Raw genomic sequence first — 22609 nt, 5'->3', positions numbered from 1 at the left:
GTTTGCTGGCGTTGCTCGCTTCAAAAAGTTGAGCAATGTTCAACTTTTGGCGCCTCGGCAGAAGCGTCAGCCAATGAAATCCCGTTTATGCAAATCTGCCGGTACAAGCGCTAGCCAATCAGACCGCGTGTATGTTGGGAGAGACTACGCAGGTAATTCCTCATATTCCAAAAATGTGAGGGAAAATTCATTATGGCGGTAGTGAATCACCCGGTGCTGTATGATCCGTCTCTGTTCATCTACCGGGATACAAACCAGAGGAGCGAGGCATGGAGGGAGGAGGCAGAGACAGTGGGTGACACTGTAGGTTTTCGCCTGTTGGGGATTTTTTATTTTTTTTTTTCCAGTTTACTTAGTTTTAACATTGCTATTGCTTTGTGTGTCGGGGGCAAGAGATTCATGTGATTGGTTGTTGCTGCTGTGCGGACCAGTAGCGTAGCAGAAATTTACTTTAGGGTGGGCCTGTAAAAATATAGGGTGGGCCAGATTTTTCTTCTGCGCATCGGAAACTAACCACGATCCCGCCGGTACCGGTGGCAGATTACTTTTAGAATACTTCCCTTCCTTTTTCTTCCTCCCTCCTCTTCTTTTTATCTTTTCTTTTCTCCTTTTCCTCTTCTTTCTATCTTTTCCTCTTCTTTTTTCTTTCTCTTTAGAATACTTTCTTTTCCATAACAGATGGGTATGTTTTGGTGAACGGGAGACACGTATTTTACTGCTTTAATGGCTTATGAAGAGCACGAACACAACATTTTAGTGTCATTCTTGACAGCTCTCTCATCTGCACCGCACATAAAAAGAAAAACTCACCCAGACTGCATTCTTTGTACTGTCTTAAAACCTTTCCTTGGAAAAGTTTATGCATTGTAAGGTGTCCTTGGGTGCTTTGAAAGGCGCCCCTAAGTAGAATACATTATCATTATTATTTATTATCTGAAACGATGTAATCACTTTTAAAACTTTTCCCAGTTACTTGCCCCATGCATTCGGCAGCAGCAGGCCATTCAGTTAGATTTGATCCCGTTATGAATGTCATCATTTCGACAATAAATAAATACTACATAAACGTTATCTTCCACGTTTTATCTAAACATCTCCGTTTCTACCTTCCAATATGTTTTGAAAGAGAACTCTCTCTCTCTCTCATCTGCGTGCGGGGCGGGGCCTCACGGACACGCTGCATCTCTCGCTCGCAGATACGCTGCAGCGCTGTGCACACGGTTCTGCCGGTAATGAATATTACATTGTGAGGAAACTTTCCACCAATAATTCTAATAAGTATTCACTTCAGGTTTACGAAAGTAACTGCACTCAGTTTACTCGTTTTTCAAATGTAACACCAGCTTAATATACTGATTTGTTTTGTCTTTCTTTTTCTTCCGATTACGTAACACCGTTACATGTATTCCGTTACAACCCAACCCTGTGTAAGGATCGAGTGCAAACGTTTTCGTTAAAACTAGTACCTGAGTGCAACGGAAGTTGAAGCTCCTGTGGCGGAGTCTTCCAGAGCCTGGAGGCGAGCATCGATAGCTATCATGGAGCTAGCCAGGGATTGCAGGGAGCCGGCCGCGCTACTCTCCATAGGGGTGTGTGACGCTCCCGGATTGGCGAGCCTGAGAAGGGGTGGATTTTTGGAGGGGGACGGGATCCTGGAGGGCTCGACTTCCTGCCCTTTTTTACCTCCGCGTCTGCGGCCTCGTCCTGCTCTCTGGGAAGCTGGCTGGAGCTGCTGCCCCGGACTGGGGAGCTACGCTGGAGACCTGGTCCGAGAGCTATCGCCGCTGAGAGAGAGTGAGGCCTGGGGCTGTGGGAAAGCCCTGCTGCAGGAGCCGAGCGATGAGGAAGTCTGCCTCTGTTGATAAGCCGCTGTGGGGAGCCGAACCGGGATCGGAGACTTCCAGAGAAGGTTCGTGTTCCGAATTGTCCGAGGTGGACATCTTGAGCTAGTTGTTTCTTACGGTTTTTCTCACGAGAAGCAGTATTGTATTGCAACTACCATTGCGTGTGATCATCTGCAATGACAACTGACAGGGAGGAAGAGCAGGCATTTAAGGCATTTAGCATGTGCAGCGATTGGCTGCTGAGGGGTGACGCCCTCGTATTTAATGAGGGGGGAAGGGAGCCATAGAGTGACGTGTGAGTGACTCGAGTTAGGTCTTCCTTATTGAACTTGCGCTAAAGCTTTCATTAGATGAGGCATTATTGTCTCTCAGTGAACCAAATAAAACGATGTTCCTTTGCTGTCTGTTCACAGACTTTTTTTCTGTCTCTCAGTTCCCACATTCTTGACACAACTCATAGTCCTTCAAATGACTCCCTGTAACCTCAAACGCTTATGAAAACGCTTCATTGCCTATGAAGCATCCATTTCAGCTATCTGTGGTTCAAACTACATGAGTTCAAGGGACGAAGTTATCAAAGGACTGACGGCCTCATCAGACAGCGAGTCGCAGCAGACGGATCCGGCTGTGGCATTAGAAACTGCTTCGATGTGTCGATGTGGAGGAAATAAAAACATTTGATATTTCGGCGATTACTTAGTCATCGAAGATTTGAAGATTCATTGTGCAGGAAAAGCTTTTTGCATGAATCATTGTAATGTTTTGTAGGATTTTACACCATGCTCTTGCACCCAAAGTACACTATACATCATTTCAAGATGTACCATTACCACCAAGCAAAATCTCTATTAAGAAATGGACTTTCTGTTTATATAGCGTCGGTCCACAAACAAATATTCAAATACAATTTCAAAGACAGAATACTGCGACAAGTTTTCGGGTAACCCGATAGACACCACAGTACAACATTTCAAATTTTAGACAAATCTATATTTACATCAACAAGACACCAAATTATGCTAATTCAGTAGTTATGGGCATATTGCCTCGCAGGATTGAAAGTTGTGATTACAAACAAAGGTGACCCTAAAACAATCTGCCGTTTGTCTTCATCACGGCGTTTGTGTTTTGTCTGATTACGAAGTGTGTTTGTATGTGTGTTTGCCATGGATGGAAGCAGAGAGGGATTGTGAAATGATCCACTCTGTCTCAATGAGTCCAAGCTGGCCACATGGAGTCTGGGCACGGCAGCGGCCATCTGGCCGGGCTGGCAGTGCCCGCCTAATGGAGCGCAGGCTGGAGTTCTGGCTGGCAGGATGAGTCTTCAGTTTGGATAATGACTATAGTGATTAAATTGGGTGTGGATTTTGAACCTGGCTGCGAGAACATTAGGCAGTAAGTAGTTTCCATTGCTGGCTCTGTAACATCTTGGACAGAAAAGCACAAACAGCAGTGTGAGTGGATGTGAGGCTGGTTGATAATGTTGATAAGCTTCATAATTAAAGCACATCTGATCCTTGCATCTGCCCAGTTTGTCTAACGGAGGAGATTTACTCAAGTCAGGTTTAAGAGCCCTAAGAGCAAGTCTTTGAATTCAAACGGTAAATGATATGTGGAAATTGACAAAGCTGTCCAATTACTCCAATGATATCCTTGCTCACAGTGTAATTAGTTGAATGATTAAAAAAAAGTCCTCAATGCAAATTAGGGTCATTTATGTGATTCTTGGTCCAAACAACTCTGTCTCCTGATAGATGATTATAGCTGTTTGCTTATCTTTTTCTCCGGCTTAAGCCTTAAAGTTATAAAACTAACCCTTGAGGAGTTTCAATGTAAGCGTATTCGTCAAGGGCTTACAAGAAAATACATTTTTAAATAGAATATGTGAAAGACAAAGGTTATTTTTCTGCGGGGTTTTTAAGTCAGTTTTCAGCTTATGCTTGGCTGCCGCTTTGTGATTTGGTATGGGAAGTATTCTGTAGGTCTCATTTGTGGCAGGCAGAAAGAAAGGCCAGCTAAACAAAAACAGCCTCTTTCACTTTGATCCTTACTCTTTCTATCTATCTCAGTCCAGAATACAAATACACTCGTTAATAGAACACAAGCCTGCACACTTTATTTAAAAATCACATATAAAAACCATGTTCTTCATGTACAAAAGTGTATTTAAATGCCATCATTAGCCTGACATTTGAAAATTCCTGGCTGCCAACAATTTGCAGGAATTTGCTAATTAAGAACATCTCTATGCTGGCACAACACAGCACAGTTTGAGTTTGAAGATAACAAAAACTTAAAGCAAGTGAAGCATCCCTGGCACAGGCCGCTGTGACTCATCAAAGACTCACCTCCCTGTGTGCCCCTCCGCTATGCAAATAGCTGCTGAGAAGATGACCTTTTTAACTGGAAATAACAGGCATGAATATGTAAACGTATGTATCTGGTGACTTTGGCCAACAAGCAAGGCTGCATAATCGTACTATCATCCACCCTCACACAAAGCCTGAGTGTGACCTCCACTGTGATCGTTCCGCCTTGCAGACAGCGTGTGTGTGTGTTGGCTGAGGACTGTGGAGGATACTGATCAAAGCTCAGGGCATCAGGGAGAGACTTAAGAGGATTGTAATGCCTTGCCCTTGTGTGTCTGTTGTTACACACACTTTGTGCATATTTCTGCTGCACGCAGGGATAAACTTTTTTATTGTTTTCCTTGTGCATCTGAGTATGTCAGTTTAGCTTAATGCACCTCTGCCTCCATATGTTTTTGCATATGTTTGCATATGCTGCCTGTACTGGCAGAATGATTTGACCATTTCTCTTTGGGAACAGAGCTGGCCATAAAATCATGCAGTGGGGAAGTAATTACCCTTAAATTGAATAATTAAACTGTGAGAAACCTTAAAGTAAACATTTAGAGGACAGACGTTGACAGCGTGTGGCGTCTACTGGACATGTGGGACACACCTCTTTTATGAGGTTTTAGTTCACCTTCGATTCCACATAAATATTTGTATATCATCAGTTCAAAGAGTTGAATGTGAAGCTTTTGTTTAATGTATATGTAGTTAATATATTATTGGTATATATCACCCACAATGGGCTACTTTTTTAAAAATATGAATGTTTTTGGATGTGTTCTGGAGATGAAAACACAAATGATCTCTAGTATTGAGTATTGCAGCTGGGCCAGAATTATAAATATGCATAAATGTGTTATTGCCAAAACCTGATTATATTTAATCCTCATTCAGTTGTTATCAGTTTGCACCTCATTACACCCCCACCTTATCCGTAAACAGGACTGATTTAAAATGAAGTGGCACACAGAAAATAGACAGACAGATGGAGTCAGACACAGAGACAGAGCAAGGCATAATCACACTGTCCTGTCCAAGACTGGATGGGAGTGACTTTGAATTCTGAACAGGGTGACCACTGCTGTGTGTGTGTGTGTGTGTGTGTGTGTGTGTGTGTGTGTGTGTGTGTGTGTGTGTGTGTGTGTGTGTGTGTGTGTGTGTGTGTGTGTGTGTGTGTGTGTGTGTGTGGTGTGTGTGTGTGTGTGTGTGTGTGTGTGTGTGTGTGTGTGTGTGTGTGTGTGTGTGTGTGTGTGTGTGTGTGTGTGTGTGTGTGTGTGTGTGTGTGTGTGTGTGTGTGTGTGTGTGTGTGTGTGTGTGTGTGTGTGTGTGTGTGTGTGTGTGTGTGTGTGTGTGTGTGTGTGTGTGTGTGTGTGTGTGTGTGTGTGTGTGTGTGTGTTGTGTGTGTGTGTGTGTGTGTGTGTGTGTGTGTGTGTGTGTGTGTGTGTGTGTGTGTGTGTGTGTGTGTGTGTGTGTGTGTGTGGGAGGAAACTTGTTCACCAGTTTATGTGTGTCAGAGTGACAAAATATCCAAGTGTCTGCCAATCAATCATTGCGTTGACAGGAAGCTTATCGTCTGCTCGGTGTGTTTGTGTGTGCGTTTTTGTGTGCGTGTAGTGTGTTTGACAGAAATACACAAAGCTTCATAACAGGCAGATCAATAGCCTATTCAAGGGTAATGAAACACCAGTCAATATCACCACCCACATTCTGCCTCATAAACTGAGGCAGAATGTGGGTGGCCTTTCTTTCACTCTCTGTCTGTATGTCTTTCTGTTCTTACCCACTCGTGATTATCTCTAGGAAGATTACATAATTAAAGGCACAGCCATTATTGCACCATTTTCAAGTTCATGTACAATACCATCTCCACTTTATGTACTATATATTGTACCAAGTTAATTCAATAAATTACCAAACAAAGACTTGTTGAAAGTACATGTTAAATGTTCTGTTCTTTACATCTGTGCAACTTTTGCTACCTTTTTTTGCAGGTATCACCAATAGAAAATGTGGCTATATTGCAATAAATCATTTGAGTTTTATAATAGAGATTTACAGGGCACTGGGTTCAGTATACTTAGCTACGATGTCTTATGTAACTCTCACCAAGAAAGCAAATAAATATATTATACTTCATTCCTATAAATATACAATATAAATGAAAATATAAAAAGGGATGACCCAGGAACTTAGACTTGGAGCAGGGTTGGTAATCTCTGCTGTTTGCTCTATAATGAAAATGGTTCCCAAATGATTAAGGTATACATTAAACTTACAAAGTGGGTTTAGATTTATCATGTACAGTAACTGTAAATTAACAATTGATTATGGCGCTACACCACAGTTTGGTTACTTAATAAGTTACATTATCCATCAGCAACATCTGCAAAGTGGAAGCAGGTTGACTCAGAGGATATGTTGCAAATAAAAAATTCAATACTGAACTCGGCAACATGCCTCCTCCAGTGCTGATCCGACCAGGGTGCCCCCCCCCCCCCACTGAGAGGCCCAGCCGTGCAGTAACCCCAACTAAGTAACACTGCAGGGCTGAAGCTATCTTCACAGAGTTTAGTGTTTTCATCACGTTGCTTTGGCGCTCTGGATTAATAAAGGATACGTTTTCACTCAGAGATAGCCCACGTGCATTGATTTCTTTATTAGATCTAAAGTTACTGCTGGTTACAGATACAATACTGTGACAGATGTTTCGCTACTTCTCAGCAAATGTTCATACTGAGCCCAAATGAAAGAGAAGAAAGAGATTATATGAGGCAAATTAATATGCCATCCATGAGTCGTTGGTACACATGAAAAGTCTCTCGTTTCCTCTCTTATGGGCCCGTATAAATGTGTCTCTATAAAGGTAATTAAACTATGGCACAGCAGTTGTCTTGGCAACCACTTGGAGCAGGTTGCCGTGGTAAAAATAGACATTGTGCCGGGGCGGCTAGCTTCCCTTTTCCATTTCCTCGGCTCCTCTCGGTTGTGATATCATTAGTCAGCCAGAGGAGTTGCGGGTGAAAAGGGTGAACAGGTGCTAAAGGAAATCAGCGGTGTTCATTTAGCACCTTGCAAAGTGAGGCAATTAGAGGAGTGATTTAAAGAATGACATGCTGATTACACCGTCACATTGCTTACTCGTGGAGTGGGAAGAGAAATACCTGTATGATGTAATGCAATGCAATACAGCAGCAAGATACTGACTTATTCAAATATTCAGTTTTGTTGAGAGTCCTACTTCAGTTGTTTGCGTGTTGACTCTTATTACCTGCATTATGTAATGGTACTGTTTTATTTTTCAATGTTAAGCTTGAATTTGATAATGTGTCAATGCAACAACACTAGCTTGAAGCTAGCTTGAAGCTTCAAGATGACCACACATTTTGATTAACAAGTTTTTACAAAAAGTTTGGATACATTTTAAAAGACTATGTAAAGTTTACAAATCACATTTGTTCTTCATTTGCCACACCATGCATTTAAAAAATAGCAAATCTTTCTATTTTAGAACCATAGATTTTGTGGATTTTACTATCTTTCGAGAGTTGACAGGTGCACATTTCCACAAGAGAACAACATAGTAATAACAAGATTGTTTAAAACAATGAAAGTTGTGTTTTTGGTTGCGGCAGCAGCTCGATAGCTCGCTGATTTCAGTTGGTTGAAATGTTGACGAAATGTCTCCACCTTTTAGTGACCAAATACAGTTTTTGCACTAAAAAGCTGTCATTAAATTAATCCAGATTATGCATGTGTATCCGCAGAGTCTGAATAAATAATAATAAATGACAAACAATGACACATATCCAACGTTGCTATTGTTTATCTGGAGAACCAGAAGTAAGATCAAACAATAAACAATTACACAATCTTCAATGGAACAGATGTTTTTAAAAAAAAACTTTAATATTAACTAATTTGGTGTAAATAAGATAAGATAAAGCTTTATTGTCTCCCTTAGGAGAAATTTGTCTTGGGCATCGAGATAATACACATAAAACATTCAGGTCAATCAGTCATAGATACAGAACAGAAACATACAGGTACAGCACTTTCCCTATTGCACATATCCCTATTGCACATACATAATCAAATTGCACTTTCCCTATTGACCCTTCGGGACCCCCTTGAAAACGAGATGGTGCATCTCAAGGGGTTTATCCCAATCAATAACAATTTCTATATATATTGCATTCATACATAATCAAATATTGCACTTTTCTCTATTGTATTTTTACATAAATCAAATATTGCACATTCACTACTGTATTCATACACAAATCAATATTGCACTTTCCCATTGCACCTATGCATAGTGTCCGTCAAATTGCACATATCCCTATTGTGTCCATACCTATTTACACATAATGCACTTCCCCTATTTAACCCCTCGATTGCACACACTACACTGTAAACATTGCACCTCCCAACAACTCCTAACACAGCATAATCACAATTGTTTCTGACTGTTCAGCAGCTTGATTGACAGCGGAACAAAGAACAAATAACTGAACACACCTCAATAGACACATTTACATTAACAAATACTGTCGCAGGCCATGTGGTGTGCATGACGATTAAGGGCTTACTACATTCAAAGCAGGGTCACAGTGTATTGTATTCATGTGTAGTAAATTCAGTGTTTACTCTTTTACCTTGTCTGTTTTACAGCCACTCTTCAGACATGTTGGATGCAAATGTTGGTATTTCAATTAAAAAACAAATCCAAACAGCACCAGAATGAACTAAAGTAACAGCAGATTTAATCAGACATAAGTGTAACTTTAGACTGCTCTGATACATTAAGCAAAACTTTCATGTGCTCTCCTGTTAGTTTACTGATTGAACCAACTTGTTCAAGAGTGACTTTGTCTCCTAAACTCCATTTCCTGTAATCACTTGGATCGTGGCAGCGGCAGCCTCTGAGAGCCAAGTGGCACTCTGCCCATGTAGGAGGAACTAATCAAGTAAATAGGAGTTGACTTGTCATTTGTCCAGTCAAAAACCCTGTTGACCTGCAATTAAGGCTCTGTGGAGAGGTCAGAGCCAGGGTTTGATGTTTCACAGCGGTGTTTACTGGAGTCACTTACTTAGAGAAATGGGTTGAGATGTGCCAGGGGCTTCAATCACAAAACTATGCAATCACTGTATTGTTTTTGTTTTGTTTACTTTGCTAGTCTAAGAATATATGAGCATTAATTTTTTAGTACTTAAAGTAATTAAAAAAGAAGCGCTTTTGAATACAGCCCTATAAAATACAGCAGGCTATCACTATTTTATAATAGGCTATTTTTCAAATAAGTACAAGTGATATTGGATGGTTGCAGGAACTCTCCTACAAGATGTGAATTAAGTAATTAATTTTACAAAATATACAGTATTGTATTTTGAGTATTTCAAGAGAGACTTATTTTGACCACTGTAGATACCGCACTTTCCTAAAGTATGAGTCTTGCCCATAGGTCTTACCACAAAAAAAGAGTTAAGGTATGGTCGACTCTACAGTATAATACGATACGATACGATATACTTTATTGTCCCCATAAGGAAATTTGTTCTGGACTCCGTCCTGCAGTTCCGCATACATGTACATATACAAACATAGTGGACATTAAGAGACATACACATATCATCAGTCATACACCGTTTGAACAAACACAATACACAGACGCACATACTGACAATGGCGACCTATTGCGACCTCATGGCCAACATTTAAAAAGTACATTTCATTACATTTGACTACATTTAATTTCATGTGAATGTTAAGAAGCTTAATCGACATAGGTAGGAATGAGTGCTTATAGCGGTTCAGCCTGCTCTTGGGAACCCTAAATCTTCTACCAGAAGGTAGGAGCTGGAATTCTGGGTGAAGTATGTGCGTGGGATCAGACACAATTGTGTTTGCCTGTTTGATAATGGACTGCTCGTATATGTTTTGGAGAGATGGGTGTTTTTTAACCCCCATAATTTTCATAGCAGTCTGTACCAGGCGAGCGATCTGTGACTTTGACTGCACTGTCAAGTTACCATACCAGGCAGTAATACCATACTTAATGATGCTCTCCAACATTGCATGATAGAACAGTAACATGAACTTCTGGTCGACTCCGAAAACCCGGAGTCGAAGCAGAAAGTACAATCGCTGTTGAAGTCTAGAGCACAGACCTTGAACATGCGCCTTCCAGCTGAGTGTATTATGGACACCAAGGTACTTATAGGAGCTGACCTGAGTTATGGGTTCATTGTGGATAACCACCAGCCTAAGGTCACCCACTGCCTTTGGGTCCCACACCATCTCCTCAGTCTTCTTCACATTCAGCACTAGATGGTTAAAATCACACCACTGCACAAATCTCTCTATTTCAGAGTGATAAGCCGATGAACTGCTGCCTTTGTGCATTAAGCCAAGGATGGCTGTATCATCTGAGAATTTGATGATATAATTCTCCGGGTGGATTCTCGTATAATGTATGGCTTTTGAATGTAATTCCTTTATCCATATTTTTGCTGCTCTAAAACTTTAATTTATGGGAATCAATAAGTGTTATTAAATCTAACATAATCTTATTTCAACTATAATATATCAAAGTGCACTGAGGTTAATAGAAATGGAAGGCATGTTATTTTTTGACTCGAGTTTAGGGTATTAAGAAGGTGTTAGGTTGTGACTTGTCCTTTGCTTTTCCTTGTATACCCTTTCAGATCATAAATGCAGTAATTTTAAGGTCACAGTTTTGTGATATCAATCATGTGTGTGGATCGGGGGGAAAGTAAGTGCTGAAATACCTCATGCTATCGTTTAAATACAAAGTATATTTACAGAATACACACAGGGATAGACTCACACCTGCAGACTGCCATCTACAAAGGCCAGACCCAGCAGAAGTATTTATAAGCCAGTGAAATGTGTTTCTTGTCTTTATTAGTGGCTTTGGCACCCAATCTGGGCCCCCAGTGACAATGATGGAGCAGTCCATCTCATCCCGGTCGTATAGAGGTGGTGGGTGGGGGTGAGGGAGGGAGAAATGGAGGTGGACTGACCCATATCCAGAGAAAGGAAAGAGAGGGAATCAGAGAAACGGGGAGGAAGAGATTCATTTTTATTAGAGAACCCCGGAGCAGGAGCGTGTCCCCATGGTGACAGATCGCCACAGCAACTGCCTCTGATGTTCAGTGTGAAGCTGCGAGGCGCTCTGCAGGACGCAGCCCTCTGATTTAGTCAGTTACACTGAACAAAAATATAAATGCAACACTTTTGTTTTTGCTCTCATTTTTCATGAGATGAACTCAAAGATCTAAAACATTTTCTATATACACAAAATAACCATTTCTCTCAAATATTGTTCACAAATCTGAAAAAATCTGTGATAGTGAGCACTTCTCCTTTGCCGAGATAATCCATCCCACCTCACAGGTGTGGCATATCAAGATGCTGATTAGACAGCATGATTATTGCACAGGTGTGCCTTAGGCTGGCCACAATAAAAGGCCACTCTAAAATGTTCAGTTTTATCACACAGCACAATGCCACAGATGTCGCAAGTTTTGAGGGAGCGTGCAATTGGCATGCTGACAGCAGGAATGTCCACCAGAGCTGTTGCCCGTGAATTGAATGTTCATTTCTCTACCATAAGCCGTCTCCAAAGGCGTTTCAGAGAATTTGGCAGTACATCCAACCGGCCTCACAACCGCAGACCACGTGTAACCACACCAGCCCAGGACCTCCACATCCAGCATGTTCACCTCCAAGATCGTCTGAGACCAGCCACTCGGACAGCTGCTGCAACAATCGGTTTGCATAACCAAAGAATTTCTGCACAAACTGTCAGAAACCGTCTCAGGGAAGCTCATCTGCATGCTCGTCGTCCCCATCGGGGTCTCGACCTGACTCCGGTTCGTCGTCGTAACCGACTTGAGTGGGCAAATGCTCACATTCGATAGCGTCTGGCACGTTGGAGAGGTGTTCTCTTCACGGATGAATCCCGGTTTTCACTGTTCAGGGCAGATGGCAGACAGCGTGTGTGGCGTCGTGTGGGTGAGCGGTTTTCTGATGTCAATGTTGTGAATCGAGTGGCCCATGGTGGTGGTGGGGTTATGGTATGGGCAGGCGTATGTTATGGACAACGAACACAGGTGCATTTTATTGATGGCATTGTGAATGCACAGAGATACCGTGACGAGATCCTGAGGCCCATTGTTGTGCCATTCATCCACGACCATCACCTCATGTTGCAGCATGATAATGCACGGCCCCATGTTGCAAGGATCTGTACACAATTCCTGGAGGCTAAAAACATCCCTTGCATGGCCTTTGGAGACGGCTTATGGTAGAGAAATGTACATTCAATTCACGGGCAACAGCTCTGGTGGACATTCCTGCTGTCAGCATGCCAATTGCACGCTCCCTCAAAACTTGCGACATCTGTGGCATTGTGCTGTGTGATAAAACTGAACATTTTAGAGTGGCCTTTTATTGTGGCCAGCCTAAGGCACACCTGTGCAATAATCATGCTGTCTAATCAGCATCTTGATATGCCACACCTGTGAGGTGGGATGGATTATCTCGGCAAAGGAGAAGTGCTCACTATCACAGATCTTTTCAGATTTGTGAACAATATTTGAGAGAAATGGTTATTTTGTTTATTATAGAAAATGTTTTAGATCTTTGAGTTCATCTCATGAAAAATGGGAGCAAAAACAAAAGTGTTGCATTTATATTTTTGTTCAGTGTACATACCCAGATACGCTGATCACACACACACACACATAGGACTACACACACACAGTGTAGAGGTTAAAGAGGAACAGAGAGAGTGCTCTATATACTTTCTATCATCTTTAAACACATGTACAAATCCATATAGTAAGTAGGCTATCGTTCTCACACCGTTTGTACATTTCTTTAATTTGGGAATACATGTCATTATTTTAAAGGTGGTCTGGTTTGTTTGTGTTCTCATTCTTGAGATGTCTGAGGTTAGAAATTGGGGGCTTTTTATTGTATTGTTTGCTGTAATAATACTAAACGAAACACAAAAACATGCATTTACTAGACAACCTGCCGATAAGAATGTCTTTACTGTATAATAGAGAATACTTTATTTTCTTTTTTTTAAACCACAACTGACAGGTTTGGCTAAATACACCTTAATCCCTCTGATAAACGGACATTGTTATTTAATGCATTGTTGTATGCAGGGCCGGCCCTAGGCACTGGCGAACTAGGCGGTCGCCTAGGGCGCCAAAATGTCTAGGGCCGGCCCTGGTTGCATGATAAACGTTTTCTTAATTCAAGAGAGTGGTCTCAGGAGGATTCTGCATGTAAGCTACACAGCTGTTCAGTCAAAACATGGAAATAGGAAAACCTATTATCCATCAAAGTACAAACAACAACTTGAAACAATCACAAAAGTCATGGGTTTTAATTATCACTCCATAATCTTTTTTTCTCCCAACAGTTTCTAAAACAAATTTCCCAATGAACGTTATTGGACTTCTTCCCCACAGGCACCAGTGTAATGGGATGTAATACAGTTTGGTAGAGTTGCTGTTGGGTCCAGGGGAGCTGATCAGTGTCTGGACTCATTCCCTCTTCCATTACTCTGATCTGTCCCAGTAACTTAACAGGAGGCGAGAGAGTAGGAGCTGCAGATGGGTGAAAATGACAGGAGTAGATATTTATAACAAACATTACTGTCCTGAGAATATATACAGACTCACGAAAACCTACTTCACAGACACACATGTTCCCACAACAAGTGAACAGGTGACAGCTCAAGGTGTCGAAGTACAACGTGGAAGCAGATGAGAGCAAAACATTTGCTTCTGTAAATAAGATGGTAAGCATTTAAGGTGGACACCAGGGAAATATTAAACAAAATAATGCAAATGTAGGAGAAAGTATGACGTTTGTGTTGTTTCTGGGAGTGTGAGATTGTTCCTTCCAGCCCAACAACCTAACCATTGACCTTGGAGGTGATCCTAAAGCATTGGACAACTTTCAGTCAGCAATATGACAACTCTGATTGCAGGTAATTTACCTCATAATTTTGAATTAAATGTTGATTGCCTATTGACCCTGATGAGGTGATACCCGCCTGAAATATGAGCATAGTTGAACTTGACGTCAGTGAAAATGGGATTTTTTTTCGCCCCTTTGCTCAGTGATAATAAAAATAAACGGAATGTGTTGGCACATCTAAATACTAAATAGTAATACTCAATTAAACAAAATCACAAACAAAAAGTTTCAATCTTTTATTTAATTTGGTATGACATAAGTATAAAGTAAAACAAAGTTGACATAAAACACAAGTCACGCATACATGAATGCTTGAGCGCACTTATGAGTTGACATCATTTACTTAGTTAATTAACTCTAAATCACCTCAGGCAGAAGTGAAAAGAGAACTAAAATACTTATATAATTTGCATATCTTTTAGCATCATCGGTTGGTACTCACCATGAATGGGCACTTCACCACATTTTTCCCCCTTCCCATATTGTATTTTCCCATTGGATTTGATTTGAAGAAACAGACAAAAAGGGGATAACGAAGGAGGTGAGATGATTCTCAACATTTTTCTTGACAGTTCACTGTCCCTTGAAGTCTACAATCTTTCAACACCATTTGACAGCTTTATGGATGTTCCTGTGTCCGCCCGATATCCGTGAAAAAAGAGGATAAAAGGTTAGATATTATTACTTGATGGGCAGGTGTCAAGAGCTATTGAGTATTTAGATGTGCCAACACATTCCGTTTCTTTTTATTATCACTGAGCAAAGGGGCGAAAAAAAATCCCATTTTCACTGACGTCAAGTTCAACTATGCTCATATTTCAGGCGGGTATCACCTCATCAGGGTCAATAGGCAATCAACATTTAATTCAAAATTATGAGGTAAATTACCTGCAATCAGAGTTGTCATATTGCTGACTGAAAGTTGTCCAATGCTTTAGGATCACCTCCAAGGTCAATGGTTAGGTTGTTGGGCTGGAAGGAACAATCTCACACTCCCAGAAACAACACAAACGTCTCCTACATTTGCATTATTTTGTTTAATATTTCCCTGGTGCCCACCTTAAATGCTTACCACCTTATTTACAGAAGCAAATGTTTTGCTCTCATCTGCTTCCACGTTGTACCTGTTCGCTTGTTGTGGGAACATGTGTGTCTGTGAAGTAGGTTTTCGTGAGTCTGTATTGAAAACATTTTGAATAGTCATAATAGCCGATTCGTTCTGTTATGTTCCCCTATAAAAAAATTAAAAACACGAAGAGAGAATAAAGCGCAACGGAAGAATTAACTAAATTAGAATTTATTTACAATTGAACAAAGTATCGTCTCAAAGGAAAACCTAAAATCTCCAACTGAAACTACTTTTTCCAAGAAGAATCTATATTAGTATATTCATTTCATTATAGGCAACAAAATGATATTGACCGTTATCTTGGCCAAACGTATTCAAGTTTGAACATTACTGGAAACATTTGGGATACTAAAATCGCACACCTCAACAACATATAGTTCTAGTTGCTTCAAGACAATGTAATACTTTGATATGTGCATTTTTAGTGGTAAGGTATACAGCAGCTATATGTCTGTGCACACAAACACATCTGCTCTCTCAAGGTCATCCCTCAGAAGATGAAGTCATTACAGTTCATTCCACTATGAAACATGTCCCAGTCTTTCCAGAGCAGACTCGCTATGACCTGCCGCTCCACAATAAATACTCCAGCCACCTTCTCGACTGCAATTCCATTTAATAACCTTTTCCCAATCTAGACTGCAACTCAAGCACACAACCTCAGAAACCTCAGCTATATACACAGATCCTTTAGTAACTCAAACACACTAGATACCTCCTCCTTTTGCAATGTGTCCAAGAGAAACGCAAAGTGGGAAAAGACGAGGAACTTTAAAGTGATGGACTTATATTGGTTTAAAGAGAGACAGAAGCTATCAAGGGAAATGTATTTAGGTTTGGTCTTGAAACTGCTGCTGGTATACAGGCTTGGTGAAAGGTGGATGTTCAGCCCCCTGCATACTGAGGAACAACGTTTTTGTTTATGTCAAAGGAAAAAGAAACAGAAATACATTTTCTATGTACAAACCAAGCAATTATATTATACATGCCAATAACGTTTGTTTTTGTTTCCTTTTGGGGGGGTACCATTTAGAAAGCATATAAAAAGCAGGAAGTGTACATAATTTCAAAGGGAGCAAGTGATTTATATTTGTCATATAGCTAATTGTACAAGCACTCAAATTAGATTTAATGTCATTGTTTACAAACCTGGAGCTGAAAATATACACACTTTATTTTACAATTTGTTATCTTTATTGCCGAATTTATGTTTTGTATGTGTTTTTATAGGCAGAAGCTAGAGGCAAAGAGTTTATTTCTTCACATTAGGGCTAAAAGAGTCATAAATATAAGTACAGAAATTGTAAAGGAGATGTCAAAGTGCTGATTCTTGTTAAAACAATGATTCCCATTAAAACAACTGAAGCAAATAACACAATAAATATAACCTATAAAACTCCAATAATAAAAAAGGAGGGAGTGTGTGCGCATGCGTGCCCTGACTGTAAAAAGCAGATGATATAATGCTCTGTTTCTGTGGTGAGGCTGTGCCAGCGACATAAAGGAGAAACAAATCTAGAGACCACGTCTCACCTCCTGTGTAGAATTGTTTTAGTTGTTTTGAGAAGGTGTGGCAGCAAAGAGAGGGGAAAAGTTAGAGCAGGATAGAGTAATTTAAATGCCAAATTGATATTTTCATCCTCTATTGTCCTCCCACTTTCTCAGACACACACCCGAGGTTTCATCTCTCCTTCCTGCCGGTCTTGTCATTACTGTATTGTACTGATTTTATCATACAGCAGTTTTAATTTATTTATATTAGTTGACACAATAGTAACTCACATTAACTATGATTAACTCACACATATTATATCTCCCTTTCTCCCTTTTGTACACCCTTCATACTTTTGTATGTGTCTGCTACACTCAGCAAGTGCATACGCACTCGTCCCTTCTCTTCAGTCGGAGTCGTTCTCCAGTGGGCCGACCTCCAGTCAAGGTCGCCTTGGTGACATGATGAAGAGCCCGGCTGAAAACATTTAGCCAGCTTCATTACTCCCCTTCCTGGGCCCTTGTGTGAGTGTCTTTGTGTGTGTATAAGTGTGTGTTTGTGCGTATATGTGTGTGAGTCTGCACTATGAAGTGATTAACAGAAGCAAGGCTATCAGAGCAGGACAGAGTAGAGGGTAAGGGAGCACAGAAGGGAGGGAGAGTGGAGAAAATACAGGCTAGGTCTGTCTATATCTGTGTGTATGTGTGTGATGATGATGGTGGGTTAGTACATTGGAATTAAAAAAATCTAAATCAAAACAACAGATTAATATCTCTTTGTAGCATTTTAAAGGCCTACACTGGTGTGGCCGTACACTAGGTGCACCTGTTTCAAATGTAAACAGGCCATTAAATGGCCATTGTTTACACCAGTGGTTCTCAAACTTTTTTCAATAATGTACCCCCTTTGAAAAAAAAATTCAGCCAAGTACCCCCTGATCAGCGCAAACACAATTTGTTAAGGAGAAAATGCTTATAAAGAGGTACAGTACAGCGCTGCACCATCGGTGTCTGATTTATTAAAACAACAACCTTGTAACTGAGAAACACTTAAATGCTACATTTCAAATGTTTACAATCCATCACTAAATTCATGGCAAACCAATTTTAACATCAAGCAATAACACTAAGACGACATTAGTTGCATTGAACTAATCTTTTTAATAAGTTGTACAATGTAGTGAGAAACATGGGCTTGAGCTTCACTGAGGATCTTTGTCATACTGACAGGAAGGCAAACTGCAGTTATTACACTTCACGTTTTGAAATATGTGTAACTCTGTTCATATAAAACCCACACTGCTCAAACTTCCTTACTTTTCCTAAAATTGGTATATTTATTTATTTATTTATTTTGGGGCGTGGGGAATGAAGAGAAAAAATATATGAGCATTTTATGAGCATGGGATTTTGACCCCTCCTATAAACATATGCATAATGCTGCGCTATACTTTGCGGCCACACGCCGTTGCCAAGCAACGCTTATTGTTTAGGTGTCCTTTGATAAGCAGGCAGTCAAATCATTAGCTAGAACTAGCTAGATCTGATAGATTTGGACATAAACGCGAGTGAAGTATAACCGGACGTGAGAGAGAGATCAGAGATCAGATCAGCTGCTGCTGACGGAGAACACGTAGCTCTGCATGATCACAGCTCCGTCCGCTGTGTCGGACCGTTGAGTGGAGCAAAATACACTAAGAGTTAGACCTAACACACTTATTTTATCTACTCTGGAACTAGCTAAACTAATTATACATATATTTATTCTTTCCTGTCGGGTCACTTATTACAGGTTCAGCGAGCTGCACAAGACTGACGGGCTGTCAGGAGAGGGAGAGGAAAAGAGAGCACCCTGTTTATTGTTCCCATTTTATTATCCAGAGTTTCTGTAAACCTTTGAATAAAGTAGTTAATCTACTATTAGTAGTTTGTTTAAATGCATTACTTGTGTTTTTTTCTTTCTCATTAACATAAAATAAATCTCACGTACCCCTAGGGGTCCGCGTACCCCCATTTGAGAACCACTGGTTTACACAACTGCTTTAATGCTTAAAAAGGTAATACGGCAACAGCAATCATGCGAATAGATTGAAAAGGCAGACACCTTCAAACCCTTATCTAGGACGCTGATACCTTCTGATAACGAACATTTACCGGGACGTTATCATCTTATGCAGGTGCCAAGAAAAGGAAGGTGAGTTTGTCATTTTAAAACTGCAAGGTGAGCCTCCAAGAGCGGTATGGGAGGGTTCGAGGGGGAGGCGTGGAGGGAGAGAGTCATGAGGAGTCATATTTATTCCTTGTAGTTTGGCCACTGTTTTAGCCCCTTTATCAACACAATCAGCCGCTGAAACCAACACACTCTCACTCCCTAAGCGTCCAATAACGACGTTTGGTCAGTGTCCGTGGCGTCCAGTTGTGACGCTCCTAGGCTCCTTCAGCGTCATAAAGGGACGCAAATAGCGTTCAACTGATTGCAATGTATTCCCATCTGCGGCGGTATTTGACGCTCAGGGAAGCACGGCATTCGTTTGTGCCGGCTGCCCTTAAAGGCAATGTGAGCGTCCATTCCAGTTGGATAACGGAGAATTGTACACCCGGAAGTAAGTATTCCTCTTACTGTCGATTGATTTTACAGTGATATCTGCACTACTCATCGACTACAAAACACCAGATTATCCTTGTTAATTACACAACATTGATTGGTTCAAACTGTAAAGTCCACTGAGACAAATGTAACATTTGTGATATTGGGCTATATAAATAAACATTGATTGATTGATTGATTGATTGTGTGCAATGCTTTTGTATTTTTCCCCTTCGATTCGGAGAAACAAAAAATTGTTCTGAGTAAAGGATGGCAGAAAACACTACACTACCCAGAATCCCCAGCTATCGTTTGGACTACACCATGTGCTCTGTTTGACAAACCCCGTGATAGTCCTCAAGCTCTGTGATTGGTGAGTGTGCTCCGAGGGTTACGCCGATTCTCGAACAGCACTTGAAATGGGATGGAACCACGGCAGACTGTCCAAAACTGGATTTGAACGGGTCCACCGCGCCCCCCCCTCCCCCACCCCGTCCCCAGAACTACACATGCTGGCTATTCTGTTTCGCAACATGTTCTCTATCTATGGCACGTCTCTACTGGGAGTTGTAGTTTTAAAAGACGTTTTCGTATTTCCCATAATAAGAAGTTGCCAGTATTAAACTGTGTACATCCCTGGAGGTTTAGGGGATAGGAAACACTCAAATGTAAAACATATAATTAATAAATGGGTGAAAATTGCTTGTGCCCATAATGGGCAGCATTAATATATATATACACACATGCCAGTTAAGGTCAGAAGAGCTTTATTTAACAGCTGGTCTTATGTTTTTGACCCCTCCTGTTGTTAATAGATAACATTACATTACATTACATTAATTGATAAGCCTGAAACATGCACTTGTCAAGGTTCAGAGGCAAATTTTGCAAATATGGCAGTAGCCATCGATCAGCTTAAAATAAGCTGAACTACACCATAGTTGTGTAGGCCTATTATGATATGTCAATAAACCTTAGAAAATCTTGAAATCTTGAAAGGGATGTGCAAAATAGTAATTATATACAGTCTTTAGTGAACTATTGGTAGAGAATAACGAGTAATGAATATACTTTATAGGGATCCTATTAATATCTAATAATAAAAATAATGAAATTCAATAACATGCTTTAACCACTAGGTGTCCCTTTATATCAGCTGTGCACCGTTATGGTGTAAATACAGCCTATCTACCAATTGGATCAAATATAAAAGTCAGCCGAATTAGTGTTGATACTGCAAGGAGACGTATTGTGTGAAAAGAAATGTAAGATGTTGTTTAATTGCTGATATATTTATGACCCACGTCACGTTTTCAGTTCCTCATGTTTGTCTAGAAGTCTTCTCATCAGGGCTCTATAAATACAGAACTACGGCAGATATGTAATATTTAATGCAGCCGAACCGTGTATTACAATGCCGTTATGTGATGACTTTCAAAGAGAAAATCAAGCACACTCGGAATAAAGTATTATTTTTATTTTTTTAAATGTTTTCGGTCTGTTTCCGGTATTTGTTAATGACGATGTGCTGTGAGATGTGAGACTGGAATTGCACAGGGGAAAATAACGTATCTTTAGATGCGGATGTTGTTAAACTAATATGTTTGCGCTGTGGATCAACACTATACATTGACGGGGAAGGGGGTAGCAATAAAGATAACACCATTAAACAGTTACACAACATAACAGAAATAATATCGATAGCAGCGTCCCTAGCAACCACCTTGGTAACAATGAAAACGTCGCGATTTCCTGAAGTAATCTTCGTAATAATTAGCAAACTAAAGATCATGTACATCCACTGCACACATAATCTGAAATAACAACTCATATTTCTCGCATCAAATGACATCAAAACGCATTTTAATGGCCAAACTAACTTTAAAATAGGCATTTTCCACCGAGAATAAAACGAAGTTCGGCCATGTTTTATTTTTCTGCAGGGAGAAATTTGAAGATCACGTGACATAGACGCCAGCCATTGGAATGAATGGTGAAAAAAAACGGGTTTGTCAAACAGAGCACATAGTCCAAACGATAGCTGGGGATTCTGGGTAGTGTAGTGTCTTCTGCCATCCTTTACTCCGAAAAAATATTTGTTTCTCCGAATCGAAGGGGAAAAATACAAAAGCATTGCACACAATTTAAACCAATCAATGTTGTGTAATTAACAAGGATAATCTGGTGTTTTGTAGTCGATGAGTAGTGCACATATCACTGTAAAATCAATCGACAGTAAGGAGAATACTTACTTCCGGGTGTACAATTCTCCGTTATCCAATGGGAATGGACGCTCACATTGCCTTTAAGGGCAGCCGACACAAACGAATGCCGTGCTTCCATGAGCGTCAAATCCCGCCGCAGATGGGAATACATTGCAATCAGTTGAAAGCTATTTGCGTCACTTTATGACGCTGAAGGAGCCTAGGAGCGTCACAACTGGACGCCACGGACACTGACCAAACGTCGTTATTGGACGCTTAGGGAGTGAGAGTGTGTTGCTGAAACAGCACATGGAAGCAATTCAATAACTCTATGGTTTACTGTCAATTACTCTGTGTACAAACGAGAGCACCACATTGACTGCCTCCGAATACTTGAAGTGTGTGCCGTTGTCGCCATTTGACCGACTATCACCTCTCACCGCTCTTGGCAGGCTCTTGAAAGTAGTGTTTACACCCTCTGCTCTGCCCTCTGCCTCCGTCCGAGAAGAAGGAGTTCAATCAGAGTTAGCCTATTACTTTGGTGGAGAAGCCAAATATTCTTACAAAAGAAACAAGAAGCTAAGGGGCAGACTTGTTATACTCAAGTTCATGGGAAGTTCCATAAGTAATGAAAGAGGTGCTAATGATATCATCTTTCGGAGGCCTATCTTGGATGAGCTTCAATTTGGCTTTATGGTGAACATACAAGCAGAGAGCAACACACACATTATGAATTAAAACAATTAAATCCGTTGGGCATACCTGCAGATATTGTAGACAACTCAGATTCGGGTTATCCATCTCTACCAAGGCTCGACAGGACTTCTGGGAGCAGGTGGTGGAAAATAAAAATCTCTGAAGGGAAAACTGCAGTCATCCTTCAAATTCAGCATGGGTTACACAACCAGCTAGGGACATGTCATGTGTGTGCAGGTGCATGTTGGGAGTGAATCATAGATGATATGTAGGGAAC

General features: G+C 40.7%; 1 protein-coding gene across 1 annotated transcript in view; it reads left to right on the top strand.

Annotated features, from left to right (window-relative positions):
* Positions 1-1851: 1851 nt before the first annotated feature.
* LOC117538021 (macrophage mannose receptor 1-like) overlaps positions 1852-22609 on the top strand; it is a 28071-nt gene continuing 7313 nt past the window's right edge. The window contains exon 1 of the mRNA XM_034203516.1: positions 1852-1909. The gene's annotated coding sequence lies outside the window, so the exon portion shown is untranslated. The remainder of the gene's footprint in view (positions 1910-22609) is intronic.

This window comes from Gymnodraco acuticeps, unplaced genomic scaffold (assembly GCF_902827175.1).
Source record: "Gymnodraco acuticeps unplaced genomic scaffold, fGymAcu1.1, whole genome shotgun sequence".
Classification (NCBI taxonomy): domain Eukaryota; kingdom Metazoa; phylum Chordata; class Actinopteri; order Perciformes; family Bathydraconidae; genus Gymnodraco; species Gymnodraco acuticeps.
Note: the sequence above shows the minus strand (reverse complement) of the source record. Positions and strands in the feature narration are given on the sequence as shown.